Raw genomic sequence first — 20,558 nt, 5'->3', positions numbered from 1 at the left:
GTAATTCTTGGTAGCAAGAGATTCCACCGAGACAAAATGATGATGTGTGCAGATTCTCTGCCTTTCTAGTGTTCTTGCAGTCCTTTATTAATTTTCACGTTTCTCAATTGACATTTTCATTTCCTCTACCACTTTTCACATACTGTGCATCTGCCACATACTATGGAAAGACTAGAATTGCTTTCTATTGTTTTTTAATAATTTAACTTTATCTTATGTACATTGGTGTGAGGGTGTCAGGTTCTCAGGAACTGGAATTACAGACAGTTGTAAGCTGCCATGTGGGTGCTGGGAATTGAACTCAGGTCTTCTGGAAGAAGAGGCAGTGCTCTTAACTGCTAAGCCATCTCTCCAGCCCCGTAGACTTGTTTTTTTACAATTACAGCATCTCTCCAATGTATTCTCCAAACAAATAACTTATTTGAATATGGTGTATTTAAGACACCATGGATTCAATTTTTCTCATTTTAAAGTTGTACATACATGAGGCTTTTATTTATGAGTATATTTTGTAGTGTTGTAAGATAATAAAGCTAAGATCAACAATTTATTATACAATAGATTATATTTAGTTTTCCTTGGTTGATTTCTAATACATTCAATTCTAGCTATACCAAGAGATGTTAATTTGGGAATTTGGGGGTGGGGAATAATTCAAATATTCTTTACACAGATGCTCACATCTAGGTGAGCCAGGTTTGCATTTTAGAAATATGAATGTGATAGAAAATAATTTTGTCCTGTCTGGGTAATAGAGGTATCTTCTGTAGATGCTAGCTACAACTTTCACTGAGTTATATGTGAGAAAGCTATCCCTGGAACAAGCAGGAAGGAGCTGGGTCCTTAAAAACAAAACAACAAGAACTTTCCAGCACTCCATAGGTAAACACAAGACCTGCTCAAAAGCTTTGCCAATATCTGTTTGCATTAAAAAAGAATATAATAGATTTCTTAGTATATCTAGAAATATACAAAGTAGTGTACTCTTAGTTCAAACATATTAAAATTTTCATAAACAAAAGATGAAGCATGAGTCTTTATGAAAATACTATGTACTCAAATATGTAAGTCATCTGTACATCTATATCTACCTTGGCTTTCAAACGTACTTGGTTTAGTTTAGTGATGTTATCAGGAGGCATTTCAGACATTACAGATTACACAGGTTTGAAGCAAACCCTAACAAACTGCTCCACCCTGCAAGAAGATCAATCCACAGAGCTTCACTAGGAAGGGTGAGATAATAACTCCTGACTCCAAATATAAGTCTGATTATGGAGACCTTTTATAAAATACACAAATAAAAATACCATTTTCTGCTCATGGTTCCCAAGTTTATAATGTTTCTGTCCTACACAATTCCACTATAATGGTTTCTCATAGTATCAAATTCAGGACATGTCCAAAACAAACAATTCCACATTTTATGCTATAATTGATCTGAAATATTTAACAGTAACCATGAATATTGTCTATAGTTAACATTTAACAAATGTTTTAATTAAAATACGTTTAACTCACTTCCCACTATTTTCTTCCCTCAAGTCCTTCCCAACTATCCTCTAACCCCCTCTCATGACCCCTGATTCTCTAGTAGATAATCTCTTTTCCTTGAGTTTTATTTTTAAATATACACATGTATATGTGTATATATACATATATATGCATATATATATATATATAATTTACCGAGTTCATTTTTGTTGCTTATGTGTATGTATTATTAAGGCTCTGCATTGGACAGTCAATAAGAGGGCTGTTCTCAGGGAGAGGCTAATTCTCTTTCTCCCAGCAGTCAGTAGTTGCCTGTAGTTCTTTGTCTAGAGGTGGGAACCCACAAGATTTAGCCCCTTCCACACTGACATGTCTACTGATACTGCCATTCTCCTGGCCTTGTTTACGCAGCAATTTCTGGGAAAGACTTTCCCAGCAGGCTTCCTGGTATCCTGCCCCTCACAATCATTCCACCTCTTCTTCTGTGACATTCCCGGAGCCACAGATGCCCGATGTAGCTCTACCTTCTGGATCTAGCCTCCCTACACTCTGGTGATCTCTGCATTTTATGTCCAGTTGTGCTTTTCGTGATGATCTTCATTTGCTGTAAAAAAGATGCTTTTTTTTAAAAAAAAAAAAAATGAGAAGTGGTAGCTAAACTTATATGTGGATATTAACGTGAGATTCACAGTGTAGTAAAGAGTTGTGCTCAGCTAGCCAAGTGATGGTAGTTGAATCTTTTCTAAGGTGCTGTGGGATGTTCTGTATGGCAAATGTGTTGCTGATTAGTCAATAAATAAAATACTGATTGGCCATTGGCTAGGCAGGAAGTGTAGGCGGGACAAGGAGGAGAATAAAGCTGGGAAGTGGAAGGCTGAGTCAGAGAGACACTGCCAGCCGCCACAATGACAAACAGCATGTGAAGATGCCGGTAAGCCATGAGCCATGTGGCAAGGTATAGATTTATAGAAATGGATTAATTTAAGCTGTAAGAACAGTTAGCAAGAAGCCTGCCACGGCCATACAGTTTGTAACCAATATAAGTCTCTGTGTTTACTTGGTCAGGTCTGAGAGGCTGTGGGACTGGCAGGTGAGAGAGATTTGCCCTGACTGTGGGCCAGGCAGGAAAACTCAAGCTACACTAAGGTCCATGACAGCACTAGTCCCAGGAAGCTGGCTAGGTTTCCAGTACCTGGCATGATTTCCCTCCTGTTGAGTAGTCCTTAAATTCAACTAGACAGCTGTTGTTTGCCACAGACATGCAAGTGCCACTTACTGCACCTTTATGCATATCTTGTCATGCTTGAAGTTTTTGTGGTTCATAGGTGTTGCATCTGGGTAAGGCAGTATAGTTGTTTCCCTCCTCTGAGAGTTTACATAGCATTTTCTGGAACCATGGGAGCTAGGCTGCAGGTGAGAGGCTTTCAGGTCAGACCCAACAGGAATCATAAAAGTCCTACATCCTAAGTGTGTGGTGTCTTCAGCAACAGAGACCTACTCTCAACCCCGAGGGGCAAGCGATGACTTCATCAATAATCTATACTGTTTTGGGAGTCACTTGAACCACCCAGTCCAACATATTACTCCACAGATAGTTGCTCAGCAGGGCTCATTCATTCACAATAGCTGAAAATGGAAACAATTTAAATGTCCTTCAACAGATGAATGGATAATAAAAATGTGGCACGTGTACACAATGAATACTATTCAGCAATAAAGAAAAATGAAATCATGGAATTTTCAAGGAAATGAACGAATCTAGAGAAAATTACATAGAGTGAAGCCACCCAGATCCAGGAAGACAAAGCCACATGTTCCCTCTCATAGTGGTTCCTAGCCCCAAATCCTCAGATAGGATTATAGGATATTGAGTAATTGCAAAAACAAAGACAGCATAAAGGTATCATGGGGGGAGTAGGAGAGAAAAAGCAGGATACAGGTGATATAAAGTAAGAAATGTAATAACACGGGTGGCTGGAACTAGAAAGGACAGAGGGAGGTCAAAACAGAAGGAGGAGGAGAAAAAGCGGAAAAATAATGCCAAGATTGCTTGATAAAGCAATAAGAAATCATTATTTATTCTATATTTACCTAAAATTATATATAATACATATATATAAATACATATAATATATATAATACATATAAATTTATGTGTATACATACAGAGAGAAAGAGAGAGAGAGAGAGAGAGAGAGAGAGAGAGAGAGAGAGAGAGAAAGTTAAGCTACTTGGACTGACAATGCTACCCACAAAAACTATAGCCAAACAAAAACCCCAGTCCCAGAAATCTCTATTCAATTAACATTTGAAGATAACTAAATATATGACTTTTATTTAAAAGTTAGACATGTGAAAGAGTGCTTCAGCCAAGAACTCTTACATGCATCTACTTAATACCACTGCATTTTGAAGACAATGGAATTCACAACCGAATGCAAATGCTGGTAGCTCTTCTGTGCACCTCTTACTATGTAGAACGACAAAATTCAGAGAGTGTCTGGCAAATGATCTGCCCTGAGACTATGTTTGTAATCAAAGCATCAAGCAGAATATAGATATATACAGTACCTCCCTAATAAGAGAACATTGTTACATATAAAACAACCAATGACTAGAAACTAGCCTTGAAAAACAGGAAAAAACTAATAAAACCCAGAGCACTCCACTGTCGGCAAGGTGGCATAAGGGCTGAGCTTTTTCTTTTTATTAGAATTGGCAGGCCAAGAGCCCAGGAATGCCTGTCCTGTGAGATGTATGTACTGACCTCAAAGGGTGAAATGCAGGGCTGTATTTATTCAGGTGAAAAAATACAAAGCTTGCGTGTTGTTCAGCGATGATCAAACAAAGAAGATTCCAAAGAATGTTCTCCATTGTGTGGCTTTCAGACCTCAACCGCTGCATTTCCAGAATGTTGTGGCAAGCCAGAAACATCAAAAAATTTTAAGGTCAGTGACAATTTTACACAAAACAGTTTTTCAAGGAGGGGATATTTGTAATATTTCTATGTAAGTAATATTAAGAGAATTTTTTTTCTTTAACTTTCCTAGTGAGGAGATCCAGTGCGTTCAGTTCTGGATGGAGGATTAGAATGGTCCTTGGTTTCCACTTTGCCAACTTCACCGGGATAACATATTCAAATTATTTTTTTATAAACCTCTTGCACACTTCCTAAGGGATGGATATAAGACTCAAGCCCAGAGCTGAAGAGTTTAGAATAGTAATTCCCATCTCAGTGTCAATTCTCTCCTCTGTATAACTTTCTTCAATAATTAGCTAGTAATATGATCTTCCATAAGTCTCAATTTTCTTACTTATGAAATGAGGAAATTAAAACAGATCATTTACAAACCTCCTTTGAGATAGGAAACTCTGGGATTCTACAATAAATAACTTCAGGAGTTCCAAAGTTGAGAAGATCCTGGGTGGCAGAACAGAGTTTGACATGGAATGTGAAATATGGGGTTTTAATAAACAGAATGGAGAGAGGGGCACATTCCAGGACTATGGGACTGGGTGAACTTGGGAGAGCTGATGTAATAGTTTTACATGCGACCAACCTTCTAGAGAGGATCCTCCTGATCAGGAGAGAGGAAGCTGATTGGCAGGCTGAGCCAGAGAGTGGGGCGGCTTGATTGTCTAGCAGGGGGTCCAAATTTTATTTTAGAAGCAAAACTAATTTCTAAGGAGACTAACTTTTATAAAGTGTATTCTGTCAAGATTAACAAAAACAATAAATATGGGTGTCTCCAAAGAGGTAGACTTCATGTGAGATCACTCTATCCATACAGGAATGAGTTGCCAAAAGTTGGTTCAGTCAGGAGTTAAAGGAGGTAACAAAGACCACCTTCTCAGTGGAGTAGCAAAGACATATCCAATATTCATATTTTATTTAAACATTCTCCTTCCTTGGAATTGGGTATTGATGTACTACCACTGCACCATAGCCTAATGGTTATTACTTATTATTGCTAAAATATAAACCAGTAAGAGCTGCAATACCTTTCTCTGTGTGCAGTAAGATGGCAAGTTGTTTTTTCACATGTATTGGATGCTACATTGAACTAACAAAGGATTTAACTCTCATCATATTTTCTAGGAAGTTAGAGGATAGTATTTGTAAGCAAATAAAAGCAGCTAGTAACAGCTTCACAATGGAGACAGAGGGGAAACTCAACAGGCCAGGGCAGTATCTGAGCAACTAAAAAGCTAAAATGGCGTGAAATGTGAATCTCATTAGATGGGACAGAGTCTGAAAAACTCTCCTAGGATTTGATTCTAACAGCATTAAAATAGAATTGCCATCAAAGTTGCCATGGATTTACTTAATCTTCAACACATAGGCTATACTTGCTTGCTTAGTATAAATCTGCAATTAAACTATAAAAATGGTTCTTAGCGCATTACCTCTGGGATCCTTTGTTCAAAGTTAGTTCCCACAAGAAGATGAAAAATATTGAGAACCCGAATCACTCAGTATTACTTGTGCCAGATCCACAGTGGAGATCCCAAGGCAGGCATATTTAACGAGGGAGTCAATTGCTGCCTCAGTTCTAATTTGGCCTTTTCCAGTATCCAATATGTTTCTCTCAAATGAACTGGTCTGTAGGGAGCTTCAAAACTCAGGGTGTGTGAAGAAAAGGAACAGTGGGGGTGGGGGAGGATCAGCCCTACGACAGTTTTGTGTGAGCTTCAATTTCTTACAAAGTTATGTCAATTGAATTGCATGGCTTAAATTAACCACATAAGCACCTTAATTAATCAAAAATTCCCCTTAATACCAACTATCACACATACTACCATTTTACTGTGGGGTAGCATATTTCTGCATTGTCCTGCATATGGTCCAAATTAGCACCTGCAGAGTTCAGTTATTAAATGAGAAACAGCGCTTTACTTGACCTGTGGAGTTCTTGTATACAAGAACCTATCCAACAGCGTTATGCCTTCCCTTATCAGATGTGTGTGGTATGACATAATGAATGTAATACTTCAGTGCAAATGGCAAGATTTCAATTCCCAAGCATGGGGTCATGTTTCTCAGTTCCTTGTTTTGAAAGCAGACATTATGCATTGGGTAGCTCATGTTGAAGCCCTGGATTTTTTCCCCCTTGGAGATCTCAAACCAAATCTGAGAAACTAGTAACCCAAATTTAATAACAGTTGGAAAATGTATGTGCTGAACAAGAACTTGGTAGATTAAGTGATGAAAACGCCAGAGGAATGCTAGGTGAATGTGTGGGGCCAAACCAAGATCTCTTTTATCTGGAAAATCTGTCAAGGTAAATTGTGTTGTTTAGAACATTAAATTCTAGTATTAAGATCTCTTTTTGTTTGCTGCTTTTATAAAGCAATGTTCAGGTCCAAGTCCAAAATGATTTTCCAATATTGTTTAAATTATATTTAATCACACAAGCCAGTATAATTAAAGTGGTTAATTGTTGTCTCAGTTGTAGTTTGCTTTTTCCTAGGAACCAGTGTGTGGGGTTTTATTTGTGTTTGTGAATCATACTATTTTATCCATTCTTTTGGAATAAATGTAAAAACACACACACATAAATCTCTTTCTGTCTCTCTCTCTCTTACACACACACATACAGAGACACAAACTCTCTTTCACACATACACACACACACACACACACACATCTGAAATTTAATGGACAGAGAAAGTTTTTTTTGTTTGTTTGTTTGGTTGGTTGGTTGGTTCTTCGAGACAGGGTTTCTCTGTGTAGTTTTGGTGCCTTTCCTGGAACTCACTCTGTAGCCCAGGCTGGCCTTGAACTTACAGAGATCCTCCTGCCTCTGCCTCCCGAGTGCTGGGATTAAAGGCGTGTGCCACCACCGCCCAGCTGAGAAAGTTTTAAGAGTGCAAATAGACAAAAGAGAAAGATGGATATCTATTTGCTTCGGAAAGGAATATTTATGTTAGGTAGTAGTTATAATAAAATATGTTCCTGCATTTGTGTGTATGTGTGCATATATATGTGTCTGTGTGTGGTAGGTATGTGTTCCTGCATTTGTGTGTATGTGTGCATATATGTGTCTGTGTGTGGTAGGTATGTGTGCATGTGTGTAGAATCCAGGGTCACCCTTGTGCTTCCTTCTGTAGCTGCTCTTTCACTTTTTGTTAAGGAAGTGTCTCTCACTGTACTTGGAGGTTAGTTACTTTTTCGTCTGGAGAGGCTCCCCAGCAAGGCCCAGGGTCCCTCCTTTCTCTAACACTCAGTGCTGGTATCACAGCCGCAGCCATCGCACATCGCTTCTTGACCAGGGAGCTGGGAATCAAACTCTGGACCTTGTGCTCCTGCGGCAAGCCCATTACTAACTGAGTCATTTCCCCAGCCCCAATAAAAGGGTTTTAAGATGTTCAAAAACTAGTATTCCTCAGTTCTCGAGGCTTCTCTTTTCAGTCGCCTGGAATCCTGTTGCTTGGCAGCCTGTGCTCGCATGCGCGGACACGACTTCAAACAACTCTACCCAACAAGCAGCTCAAAGCTACAGGGCCTGTCCTACCCAGCCTGGACAGGGCTGCTCCCAACAGAGCATCAACCCTCTGGCCAGCAGAGCTAGATTGGTTATGTCCAGTCTGCTGACACTTCAGGATATATGGCCAGAGCAACTATGGTTCTTCTTATGACCAATCCAAAGCACTAGGGCACTCAGCCAGCTCCCCAGGGATATGGTTCCACTGGAGACTACGGCAGCAGCCCAAGCTCCCGATCTTCTTATGGGCGGCAGTCCTCCTGTCCTGGCTATGGCCAGCAGCCAGCTCCTGAAAGCACCTCAGGAAGTTATGGTGGCCGTTCTCAGAGAGGCAGCTATGGGCAGCCCCAGAGTGGAGGCTATGGCCAACAGTCTGGCTATGGTGGACAACGAGAAAGCAACAGACAGTAACTAGGCTCCCATAATCCACCTCAGGGTTATAGACAACAGAACCAGGACAACACAGCAGCAGTGGAGGTGGTACATGGGGTGGTGGAGGCAACTATGGCCAAGACCAGTCTTCCCTTGAGGGATGGAGGCAGTGGTTGGTTATGGCAATCGGGACCAGAATGGTGGTGACGGTGGCGGCTATGGGGGAGGTCAGCAGGATGATGTGAGTCATGGCAGAGGTGGTGGAGGTGGTTACAACCAAAGCAGGGATGGCTATGAACCCGTGGAGGTGTCTCAGAAGGTGACAAGGTGACCATGAAAGTGAAGTGACTGTGGCGGCTTCAATACATTTGGTGGCCCTAGTGATCAAGGATCATGTCATGGTTCCGACCAGGATAATTCAGACAACAACACCATCTTCGTGCAAGGCCTACCGGGGAATGCTACAACTGAATCCGTGGCTGATTATTTCAAGCAGATTGGGATTATTGAGACAAGAAAACGGGGCAGCCTATGAGTAATTTGTTCACAGACAGGGAAACTAGCAAGCTGAACGGCAAGGCAACCATGGCTGGGGATGATTTCCCAGTAGAGGTGGTGGACATCGGGGAACTGGAGACCGGAAGTATTCTAATTCTACCTGTGAGAACATGAACTTCTCTTGGAGAAATGAATGCAACTAGTGTAAGGCCCCTGAGACAGATGACCCCGGAGGGGGACCAGAAGGCTTTCATATGGGGGAGATGACTGTCATGGCATATATAGGAGGATATGATCTGGGCAGCGACCAGGGCCCAGGTGGTGTCCCGCAAGGGCTTTCGAGGGGGATAGGGTGGTGGGGATAAAGGCGATTTTGGTCCTGGCAAGATGGACTCCAGGGGTGGGCACAGACAGGAGAGTAAGGAGAGTCCATATTGGCATGGCTCAGGAAGTTCTAGGACAGCTCTTCTTCCTGTACCCAGTGTCAACTTCGTTATTTTGTAAACTTTCAGTTCAGGGTTGCCCATGAAGTTTTTTGTGTGTATGTCAACTACTGTAATTGTAACCACTCTGGTTCCCATTAGAAATCATCATTTTAGTTTTAAAAAAAATCTAGTATTAATGACAAATTATGAGTATGTCTAACCCACTATATAAAGAGCTAGGATACAGATTTAAGTTACTATATTAGATGTAGATAATATTATTTTCTATGAAATCATTAAAATACTGTAACTAATGTATATGCTCTAAAACTTAGGAAAAGAAATTTTATAATGAAGGAAGGGAATTACCCCGATGACACAAAAGCAATTTAAACAAATATTTATTGAGGGTGAATGGAAATAGTATACGCTCAATAATATGCCAGAAAAAAAATCTTTAAAAATATAAAACTATACTTAGATCATATAGTGACTTCTCACTCTGACGAAGTTAAATCAATTGTATGGTTGGTAGGGAAAATATGAAATAACAATTTCAATGTAACAAAAATTAAAACAAACATATACATAAGAAAAGTCCCGCAATGCCCCTGAACAAAGGAAATGTCACATGCATTCAGCAGCTTACATCCTGGAAAACCAGTCATACCACAGAAAGATAGAAAGATACAGCGCGTTTTGGCAAAAGTTTAGAGATGCACGGCCACTCCTGGCAAAGTTGGGGAGTAGTTCTCAGAGACGATAGAACTTTAAGCTATTAGGCTACCATTTAGAAGGCAAATGTGAACAAATAGGTTTGAAGTCGATGAGAGCCAAAAAGTTATAAAAGTTGACTTATCAGCCAAATGTTGAAATACTGGAACTAATGAGCACTCCTTACAACTTAGAAAAAGAAATTTAATAATACAGAAAAAGAAATGGACTATATTTTCATGATAACACATAAATAACATATATATCTCTATATATGTAACATATATATGCATATATGGAGCATTTTCTATGCACAAGAGATGATGAAAATTATATATGGTTAACAAAAATCTCAGAAATATCTCAAACCCAATCATATAATCAAAAATACAAAATTATACACACTTAAAACCCAATGAAATATTATTTTTCAAGTCAGGTGCTGTTCTTGTTTTCCAAAACTGGTGTCATATAAAGATTCCAATACTAGATGTAAAACAAAGAATAACCAGACTACAACCCACAGCTCCAGAGAAGTTAGCTAACAAGGAGGACCCTAAGAGGGGTGCATGGATTGCCCTGGGAAGAGGAAATAGATGAGATCTCCTGAGTAAACTGAGGGCAAGGTGGGGCAATAGAGAATAGGGGATGGGGGATGAGAACATAAGGGAACAGAATGGTCGAGCTGGAACAGGGATGGAGTGGGAGAGCAATGAAAGAGATACCTTGATAAAAGGAGACATTGTGGGGATAGGGAGAAACCTGGTGCTAGGGAATTTCTTGGAATCCACAAGGATAACCCCAGCTTAGACTACTAGCAATAGTGGAAAGGGTCCCTGAACTGGCCTACCCTGGTAATCAGATTGGTGAATATCCTAACTGTCATCATAGAGCCTTCATCCAGTAACTAATGGAAGTAGGTATATCTGTAAATTTTATGTTATTAAATTAATATCAATCTCTTCTCCTACAAATCCCTTGGAAATGACAAAATAAGAAATTATTGTACCTAATAACTAAATGAAGGGCTTTTGACTTTATAAAAATAGAATTCCTGGGCACTAGATTTGGTCTCATAAAGTGTGAGGATCTATAGAGACATAAAGTTGAATAAAATATTAATCTGTGTAATGATGAAAATTTACTAGCAGAACTTTTGAGACATTTTGAGAGTCTGTAGATAGTTCACAGAGCTCAACATTTACATAATATTCTATAGAGACTTCCATTCCTATCCGCATCACAAGATTAACCTAAACTGGAGATAATTCATTCTATAGAATTAAAGAAATGGAAGTATTGTAGAGCTGGGAAAGAATTGACAAAATCTGTAGACCAGATGGAGAAAAATGGGATGACTGAGAGGTAATTCACAACCCATAAATCAGCACTGATGTCAACTGACGAACTGCTGCAATAGAGAGGGAGATTTCTGACCAGGGGTTCCAGGGCCGTGCTTGGCAGCAACGTGTTCAGCATTCCTACCAACAGGAGGGATAATGACCCTGGAGGCATTATCCAGACACAGCATTTAATCAGAGCCAGCTAAGCTTTAGCTTCAGTTTTTCTTAACATGTAATGGAGATGAGATTTGGAGTTTCCCAAGAACCTCATTGTAATTCTAAGACAAGTACCAAAGAAGAGCACAGTGGCAAGAAAGTAACATTTTCTGGACTCAGTAGAGCAAATGCAGTAGGAACTCACAGTGGTTGTGATAGCATGCTCCAGATCTGTACAATCTCAGGACAGACCAGCAAGGAGAGGGGAGTTGGGCATGACATCTAGTCAAAGAGTCACTGGCAACTTAGCTGCCAGGAAAGAGAAAGTTAGTTTTCTCTAAGAGCGCAACTCTGGATCAGACAACCATGCTCCAGCAGAGAACACCACACCTGAGAATATCTGGGCAGTGGTTTCTTGATTTTTAAGGGCTGCTGTGCCTTATACTACTTGGTTTGTGGGACTTTCTAGAGTACTCTGAATAGTCACTGCCCAAGATCACACCTTGAAATGTACATCTGCCATCTGCTAAGTTACCTTTGGAAAATTCCAAGTATTATATCCTTCCTCCCTTCCAACATTTCAGAAATAATTCTTTCGTCTGATATTATATACCTAGGTTCCTGAACAACTTGAGAGGTGGGTAGCTCTCATTTGGGTTCTAATACCTAAGAACTGTCACCTGCAGCATCCCAGGCTGTACTTTCGATTGTGTTTTCTTCATTGGTCCCACTTTTTTTTGTCTCTGGCACTAAATCAATCTTGGTGATTTATCTTGCTTGCCTAATTCACACCTCTCAGCACTCCTGTGTCCAAGCTGTCTTTAATCTTTTGTTAAACTACCCCCATTAGCTTCCCAATGGCTGGAACATTAAGGTGTATGTACGGGATCAAAAAGCAAGATTTTCTTTGCCACAAGAAAGAATAACTATAACATGCTTCCATAGAAAAGGGGCTAATTTCATAATCGTTAGCAATGCTAGAATGGGTAAGGAGAGAGATTAAGCCCTACCATGCTGTACCTAGTTCCCAGAATTTATACTTTACATAAAATGCTAGAGCTGGGACATATCATATGGATAGTCCATTTTGATACCTGCACTGTAAGAATGATAGGATTTAAGCTTTTAAGGATTAAATAGCTTTCTGATGACAATACACCTTGTTAGAGTTCAGAAGCAGATTTCTAACACCACAAATGCTAAGTATATGACTGTTTCCATTGCTTAATACAACTGTATCATGTGGTTTTTATATTATTAATGTCTTTAGCAGCTAGCTATATTTTATGATGGCATTCTGTTGATAAAAGAAAGGATTGAAATATTAATTGTGGTTATACTTGTAGACCCTTTAATGGCTAAGCAAGGAGAGAACAAAAAATATAACTTATAAGCAAAATTCATGCTTATAACCAAAAATAATGAGGAAAATAAAGAAATTTGGAGGTCAAAGGCTTCTAGATCTCAATGCTTATTTTAAGTTACCTTTCTTAAACAGCAATGTGTGCACACTGACAGATACACAGACTGCTGTGGGATGTTCTGTATGGCAAATGTGTTGCTGATTAGTCAATAAATAAAGCACTGATTGGCCATTGGCTAGGCAGGAAGTGTAGTCGGGACAAGGAGGAGAATAAAGCTGGGAAGTGGAGGGCTGAGTCAGAGAGACACTGCCAGCCGCCATGATGACAAACAGCATGGGAAGATGCCGGTAAGCCACGAGCCATGTGGCAAGGTATAGATTAATGGAAATGGATTAATTTAAGCTGTAAGAACAGTTAGCAAGAAGCTTGCCACGGCCATACAGTTTGTAACCAATATAAGTCTCTGTGTTTACTTGGTCTGGTCTGAGAGGCTGGGGGACTGGCAGGTGAAAGAGATTTGTCCTGACTGTGGGCCAGGCAGGAAAACTCTAGCAACAACAGACCAGTCAATGAATGACACAGCCAAGAAGCAAAGTCTCACTTATATGGTCAAACAAATCTTTGAAGGATGATAAGGCTATCCAGGGGCATTAAGGACAGTCTATCACAATTAATATTGTTGAAATAGGATGACCCCTCCCCCTCCCAGTGTCTCACCCTGGTTTCCTACAAAAAGCCTTCAGTTTAGCAGGTTGACGGCTTCCCATTTCTGGTACCTACTCTTGCAACACGGAATCCCTGTCTTCTTTATCTTCAGTTCCAGCCTCATAATAAACTTCTTTCTAAAACCACCCTCTGTAGTCTATGAATTTCATCCTTCAAAGCTGTGAGAAAAGAACTCGGAGGCCGCCAAAGCAGTGGACATTTTGTATGATAGCACACATCTGGTATGCTACCTCCTGAGTTAATGCCCATGTGAGGCAAGAAGACAGGCTTCTACAGAACTCAAGTGCACCTCCCATTTCTCAGATCAAAATGGTTGTTTAAGTATAAATAATTAAAAAGTCTATTTGTTGCACAGAGTAACATCAGATCTGTTAGTGTTCTCTGGCTTCATTATTTTTAAATTAATTGTTCTCACTGACAGTTTTACACACACACACACACACACACACATACACACACACACACACACACACACACACACACACACACACACACACACTCTGCATTCTCTTTAATTATACCACCATTCCCTCTAATCTTTCTCTCACCCCATCAGCCTCCTTCCTCAAATCTCTTTCCCACATTCATGTCTTCTTGTTTCGTCTTGTGACCCAAGATGAAACAGACATATTCCTCCTGACTTCACTTTAAACCAGAAATCACAAGACATACTGTGAAAAGCAAATATAGTACAAGGTTTATAGTATAACAATAGGAAGGGAGGAAGAGAGGGAAGAAAAGTAGGTTTAAATAAGTATTTCTTTGCCATGAAAGAGCTGGTGGCAGAGACTAAGGAGGGTCTTCTGAAGGTTCTGTGTGGGGCAAAAGGATAGGAAAGTTTGAGGTGGGGGAGGGGGCAAAGATCAGGAGGAACTATTTGTGGAGGCCACCGTAAAATATGCCCTAATTTATGGTCACCAAAGAAAGGGGAAAGATCACCAGAGAAGATTTGATCCTCTGCTAGAAATGTGGATGAGTGTGCTTTTCTGGAGGATGCTCTGCCGTGGCTGCCAAGTTGAACAGCACTGAGTGTCTTCTCAAGTTCTTCAGCTCACCTCTCTGTGCAAGCCTCCACTTTGAAGATCAAAGTCGCTACACAGGGTCTCACTTCACGCGTTCACTTAAATTGGAATGAGCAGAGAGCTCATCTGTTGGCATCTCTCAAGGCATCCTCTGTTTGCATCTTTCTTCCACTGTTTATCTGGAAGCAGCTACTGCTGCTAGGGGCAGGGATGAAGGAACTGTTCCATACAGTGACTTAGTGACCAGTGTTCCACCAACTTCAAATCAAAATGAAACGGCTAGGAGAAAAGCAGTGACTTGAAGGTTAATGGTATTTTTTCATTATAGAGATGGGCAAACAGGTCTAGGGCAAAGGAAGTGATTAAAATACATGTAAGTACATATGAACAAAAAATTAGCAAACTTTTTGTTCTAGTAACAAGTGAAGTAAGAGAAGGCACACCGTGTTTCATAGACTCTGACAAGAACAAATGACCATCACCCATATCCACAGGCAGAGCTGACTATTTGGAGAGGGTTACTCATAAGAGAATAAAAATAATTGCTAAGAAAATTTGCAAAGGTGAAATAATTGCTAAGAAAATTTGCAAAGGTGAATTATCCTCTAGCTTTCATGGAAGGTTTCTAGCAAGTTTCAAAGCATGTAGGAAGTAACTGAAAATGTATCTCAGTGGTCCCAGGGCAACAATATTTTGTCTTAGCTTTATGCTGCAGCAAATTTGTTAAAGCCTTAAAGGTATTCTATATAAATACTAAAATAGCCAACAAGATAAATCACACTTTTTATTTTAATTGGAGCTGAACATCAGTCTTTGAGTATTCAAAATGATGTTGAGCAATTTAGTGCAGCTGCTCATTCAGAAAGCTGTAAGATCATTAAGGCAAGTTCCAGCCATTCCACTTCTACCTCCACTTAGAAACATCAAGAAATACTATTTGATCAGAGAGCAGGGAGAGGGTCTGCATCCCAGTAAAGGTGAGGGGAAGGGACATGGAAAATTCCAAGTTTCTTTGTGAGATCTATGAATAGGTTTTCCCAAAAGAAGCTGGCCACTTTCCAACTTTCTTCTCGAAGACCCATGTTTGTGATTCTGGTAGCAAACACTCACATAATTACAATCTCAATCTTGCCTTGAGACTATTGCCGGGCTTCTTTTGTGTCTGGTCTTCCCAACAGCTGTGTCAGCAAGGTGAAGTGCCTACTCACTGTTTCAAACATTTCAAGAAAATAACATGGATATCTAGTAAAAGAAAAGAGACATGTTCCCATGCCCTTGGAAGAAGGAGGATTGGTCTCCATTTGCTCTTCAAGAAGAAAATATTTATGAAGCCAACACAGCTGCAGGACCCTCTCATGCCAGTTCTATTGTAAGTGCCCTTCTGGCTGGCAGGGGTTCAAGTTTAGTGCACATGAAGTACATTTCCTGTTAATATTCCAGAACATTTACTTTTAAATGAGTTGTTTTTTTTTTTTTAAACCAACACTGACCAGACGTCAATGGGAGATGGTTTATCTGCAGAATTTTTCTGTTTTTTACTTAGTAACAAATCCTCTTTCTGTCCTTCCCGCTAAAAGAGACTGCTTACTGGAAACCATCAAAGCATACCTGACTAATTATCCCTTATTTAGTAGATAATACATACTCAAGAAAGTCAGTTTCACTGAAGACTTCAGTGTGGCATACAAACTGCAAAGGCATTATTTTTAAGAACGTAGTAATTACTGTCACACTCAATGCATTTATGAACAGTTTTCCTCTCTCAGGGTCTAACTCGGAGGTGAAGGGAAAGTCCCAGAATGCTTCCTACTCAAACATAGGAAGTACCTCTTTTCTTTAAGATAACAGAATATTAAAGTAAGAATTACCCAAATCAATCAGTAAATGTAAAACTTGGCATGCCTGTGGAATATACTTATTATTCTGTGGCTATTTCAGTTTTCAAATGACAATAATCATCAATTTACATCAGAAAACGTTATATAATTTGGTTTTGCTAATAGGCAGAGTTCTATAAAGGCTGAAAGAGCAAGAGAGCTCAAGCGTCAGAAACATTATTCTGTGCAGGGTTTGTAGAGGCCAAAGAAAACTTTTTATTCAAGGTGGACCACAGGATTTACAAAATCTCATGAGCAAGCTACAGTCAGCTGAAATACCTGCCATCTACCTCAGTAGAAAATCCATGTCTTTCCTTTTATTCTAACTTCAGCTCTCAGAAGATGCTTATCTTTTCTCAGGGTGCTGATGCTGTGAAGTATTCTAATCAGGCTAACTACAATTTGAAGAAAACTGTACATATAACTCAAGTGTAGTGACTTCAAAAAGTGGGCTCTGAAATAGCATCCACTAAACACAATAGTGCCTGCTCACCAAGTTTATTCATAAAAATCTACTTAATAGGCATGTGGCATATACCTACATATGCATAAATATATTGCAGACAGGTGAACAAATTGGAGAGAGTTTCTGATAACAATGAATAATTTTATAAGATATATGAGCATTTCAACAAGAAAAGAATACTACAAATTACTATTACTCATTTGATAAAATCAGTATCTTAGACTGAGGCCTGGTGGTTCATGCTTTAACCCCAGTATTCAAAAAGCAAAAACACAGTGACCCTGTGAATTCAAGGCCTTTCTGGTCTACAGAGTGGATTTAAACCTAGACCCAGCTGCATAGTGAGACCCTATCAAAAAAAAGTCCAGTATCTTTGATTATGAAATATTTTTTCACTATTGTAATTTAACATCTCAAGTGAACACTATGAATAATTTTAGTGAAAAATGTTTTTAAAACATTGTATGCTTCAGGAGGACTGGGGGGAGGTGGGGAAGCTGCCACCAGGATGTATGGGATATTAAATAAATAAATACATTTATTGAGAAAAATAACATTTTTAAAAATGTATGCTCCAAGTCCATTACAAAGAAAAAAGTGAAAATATTCTGAATGCTTTTGTGAACATCCAATCTAATAGAAAGCACTGTGTAGGGGAGTTAGAGTCAACTATTAGAAACAGAACTGCTAATATTTTCTTCATGTACTCCACCAGTTCATCTGCCTGCTATATGAAGTATGTGCTGTGGATAATACTGATGAGGATAATATGGGGACACAGTGATTTTTAAATAGTTTGGCACTGTCAAACACTCCGACATATCAGAAAAAAACTGAGCATGTGAAATAAAGATCAGTAAAATACAATACATCGTTAAGGGTAGATGGGGAAAGGGCAGAGAGAGGATCAAACTGGGAGGGAAAGGGAAGATGGGGGTGAGGAAGGAAATAGGAGGAAGGACAACTAATGGCCATTTATTGGTCATATGGAATCTAATACGGTAGAAGCTTCCTAAAATATATACATGTATGAAAGGAAACTCGATAATATTTCCATATAACAGAAGACACAAAGTCCCAACTGGACATCTCTTGTCACCAAATGAAGCTTTCAGTGTTTAGAATGAGTTATGTCTAATCAAGTTGTTGGCCAAAAGGGCTCCATGGAAACACCCAAACAACCAAGGCTATGGCCAAGGCTATTGGTTGCTTGCCACAGACAGACAATAAGACCCTGTTGTTGAAGACGACACCTACACAGCTTCTTGAACACAGAGAAGTTGAGTCAGTGTCTACCTAGATCCTTCACTCCTATGGAGTAATGTTCATGGTACTTGAATGTACTCTACATGCTACCAAAGGAGAAAGGTTAACACCAACCGAGCTACAGTCTTTGGTCTACAGTGTCGACCTGCCTGCAAGATGTACTGTTGCAATAGTGGCACAAAGCTTGTAGGAGTAACTAATCAATATCTTATTGAATTGAATTATTTATTACATAAAATAGAACTCATTCCTGGCACTGGTAGTATGGTCAAAGAAGGAACTCAGGGGAAAACCAAATGCTACTGCTCTGCTAAAGAAACATAGCCATATAATGACTCCTAACAGCATTCTGCTGTATTCATAGATCAATTTTTGCTTAACTACCATCAGAAATGCTTCCTCCTGCAGTAGATGGGAACAAATACAGAGACCCAAAGCTGGACAACGATCAGAGAGTGAGAGACCTTGGGACACTCAGTCTAAAATGAGATGTCTCCATGAAATCCCTCCCCTCAAAGAACAGGGAAACCTTGGAAGAGGAGGAGGAGGAGGAGAAAAGACTGTAAGAGCCAGAGCAGGGGAAGGACAGTAAGGAAACAAGGCCCTCTAAACACAGTAGGACCAGCACACATATGAACTCACAGAGACTGTGGCAGCATGCCTGCATGAGTCAATGTCAGATTGAGCCCCCGCACTGAGAGAAGTAGATACAAGCCCCCATCCCTAGCCCAAAAGCTATGCCTAATTGATTACCATTGGAAAACAAAAAACTAGTTCTTTCCAATAGAGTTTCACTGAGGATACAAACCACTCTTAAGGCCAGGTCCCATGTCTGTAGCTGGCCAACACAAAATGAACTCAGTGGCATCTTCAGAGATGGTTTGTCTCATAAAGGTTTGATAGGGCATTTTTCCCTCCAGGTCTTTGTGTATACATTATGGCTTCTGGTTTTGAATTTTTAGGGGATGCCTATGTGTACAAACATGTATGTCTCTTCATCTACATGCTTATCCTGTGCTTTTTCTTTGGCTCTTTTTCTTCTGTTTATTTGTTTGTTTTGTCCTTTTCTGGTTTGTTTATTTTACCTTATTTTATTATTATTCTTTAGATGCCTGTTTGTTTTCTATGGAGAGACAGAAAGGATGTGGATTCTGATGGGTGGGGAGGTGTTGAGGGAGGAGAACCATGATCAGAATATATTGTATGAAAAACACAATATTTTTTATCTTCAATAAAAAAGAAGACCAATGAAGCCATTTATTCTTGTTCTCTCACATACATAATCTAGCTAGTCAAAACAAGCCCTAAACTACAGCAGAATGAGAGATGGAAAGGAGATATAGGAAGGGAAAACAGCATGGATGAAAACGGAGAGGTTTTGAGGCCCGAGAATGGTTTTGCAATGCTCCTGGGTCTCACTTGCACCACTGAGCAACAGTCCAGGCATTAACCACTACCTGACATCGGAAGAGTTTTGGAGACATGTGATGCAAATGCAGCTAAATATTGACAGGTAGAGCTGAGAAATGAGAACTGAGAAGAAAGTACACAGCATTTCACTTTTCAGTAGACAGAAAACATGGGAGTTGTCGTCTCTGGAGATTATCGGGGTCACTGATTGATTCTCCATGGGAAATCATAGAGCATGAATCTGAGACTGTCAAAACGAGGCATAGGTAAGTCTACACTGGAAATGAAGCAGATCTGGAGGCTAGGCTTGTTTGTGTACAGCTTGGAAACGTCTGGGTATTATCATCATCATCATCACCACCACCACCATCATTACCATCATCACCATCTTTATCATCAGAGAGGAGTAAGGGAGCAGCAGAGGCACCAGAGGAGCATGAGGACCAGAAAGTATGGAATTACTAGGAGAGAAGGGAACCGGGGCTAGTAGGAAGTGCATATAATCAGCACAGTCTTTGTAGCATTTTTTTTGTTCCTTTCAACATGAATTATTAAAATACTGTAATATCTCATTCAAACAAACCTTATGCGCAATGTCTATTAGAAGCACAGGGGATCATATTTTTAAACATCCATATAACCACCACCAGCCTCACCATTCCCATGGCTGTTGTTGCCCCCAGTTTGCCCTCCTTGGTTACACCCACTTCCTTCTCTCCCAGAGGTAACTACTAACTTGAAATTTATGTCCTTCATTTCTCGCTTTTCTCTGTAGTTTTGCCAAATATCAAAATATATGTTCTATGAAATATTGTTCATAAAAGTTTTAAACTTGGTGAAATTTACCTCATGCAGAGACTTTACTTGATGAAGCATTTTTGGCACGAGTGAGGTTTTACATCCATTCCCAGTGAGATTTCATCATCTAATATGTACAGTG

At 39.7% G+C, this 20,558-nt stretch overlaps 1 protein-coding gene and 1 pseudogene across 3 annotated transcripts in view; one reads left to right on the top strand and one right to left on the bottom strand.

The window, feature by feature from the left end:
- Positions 1–9,023, top strand: part of LOC131920804 (RNA-binding protein FUS-like) — a 104,669-nt pseudogene extending 95,646 nt beyond the window's left edge.
- Cfap299 (cilia and flagella associated protein 299) overlaps positions 1–20,558 on the bottom strand; it is a 497,260-nt gene that overhangs the window by 253,141 nt on the left and 223,561 nt on the right. The window lies entirely within an intron of this gene.

This window comes from Peromyscus eremicus, chromosome 10, assembly GCF_949786415.1.
Source record: "Peromyscus eremicus chromosome 10, PerEre_H2_v1, whole genome shotgun sequence".
NCBI lineage: Eukaryota > Metazoa > Chordata > Mammalia > Rodentia > Cricetidae > Peromyscus > Peromyscus eremicus.
The sequence above is the reverse complement of the archived record's forward strand: the minus strand, read 5'-3'. Positions and strand labels throughout refer to the sequence as shown.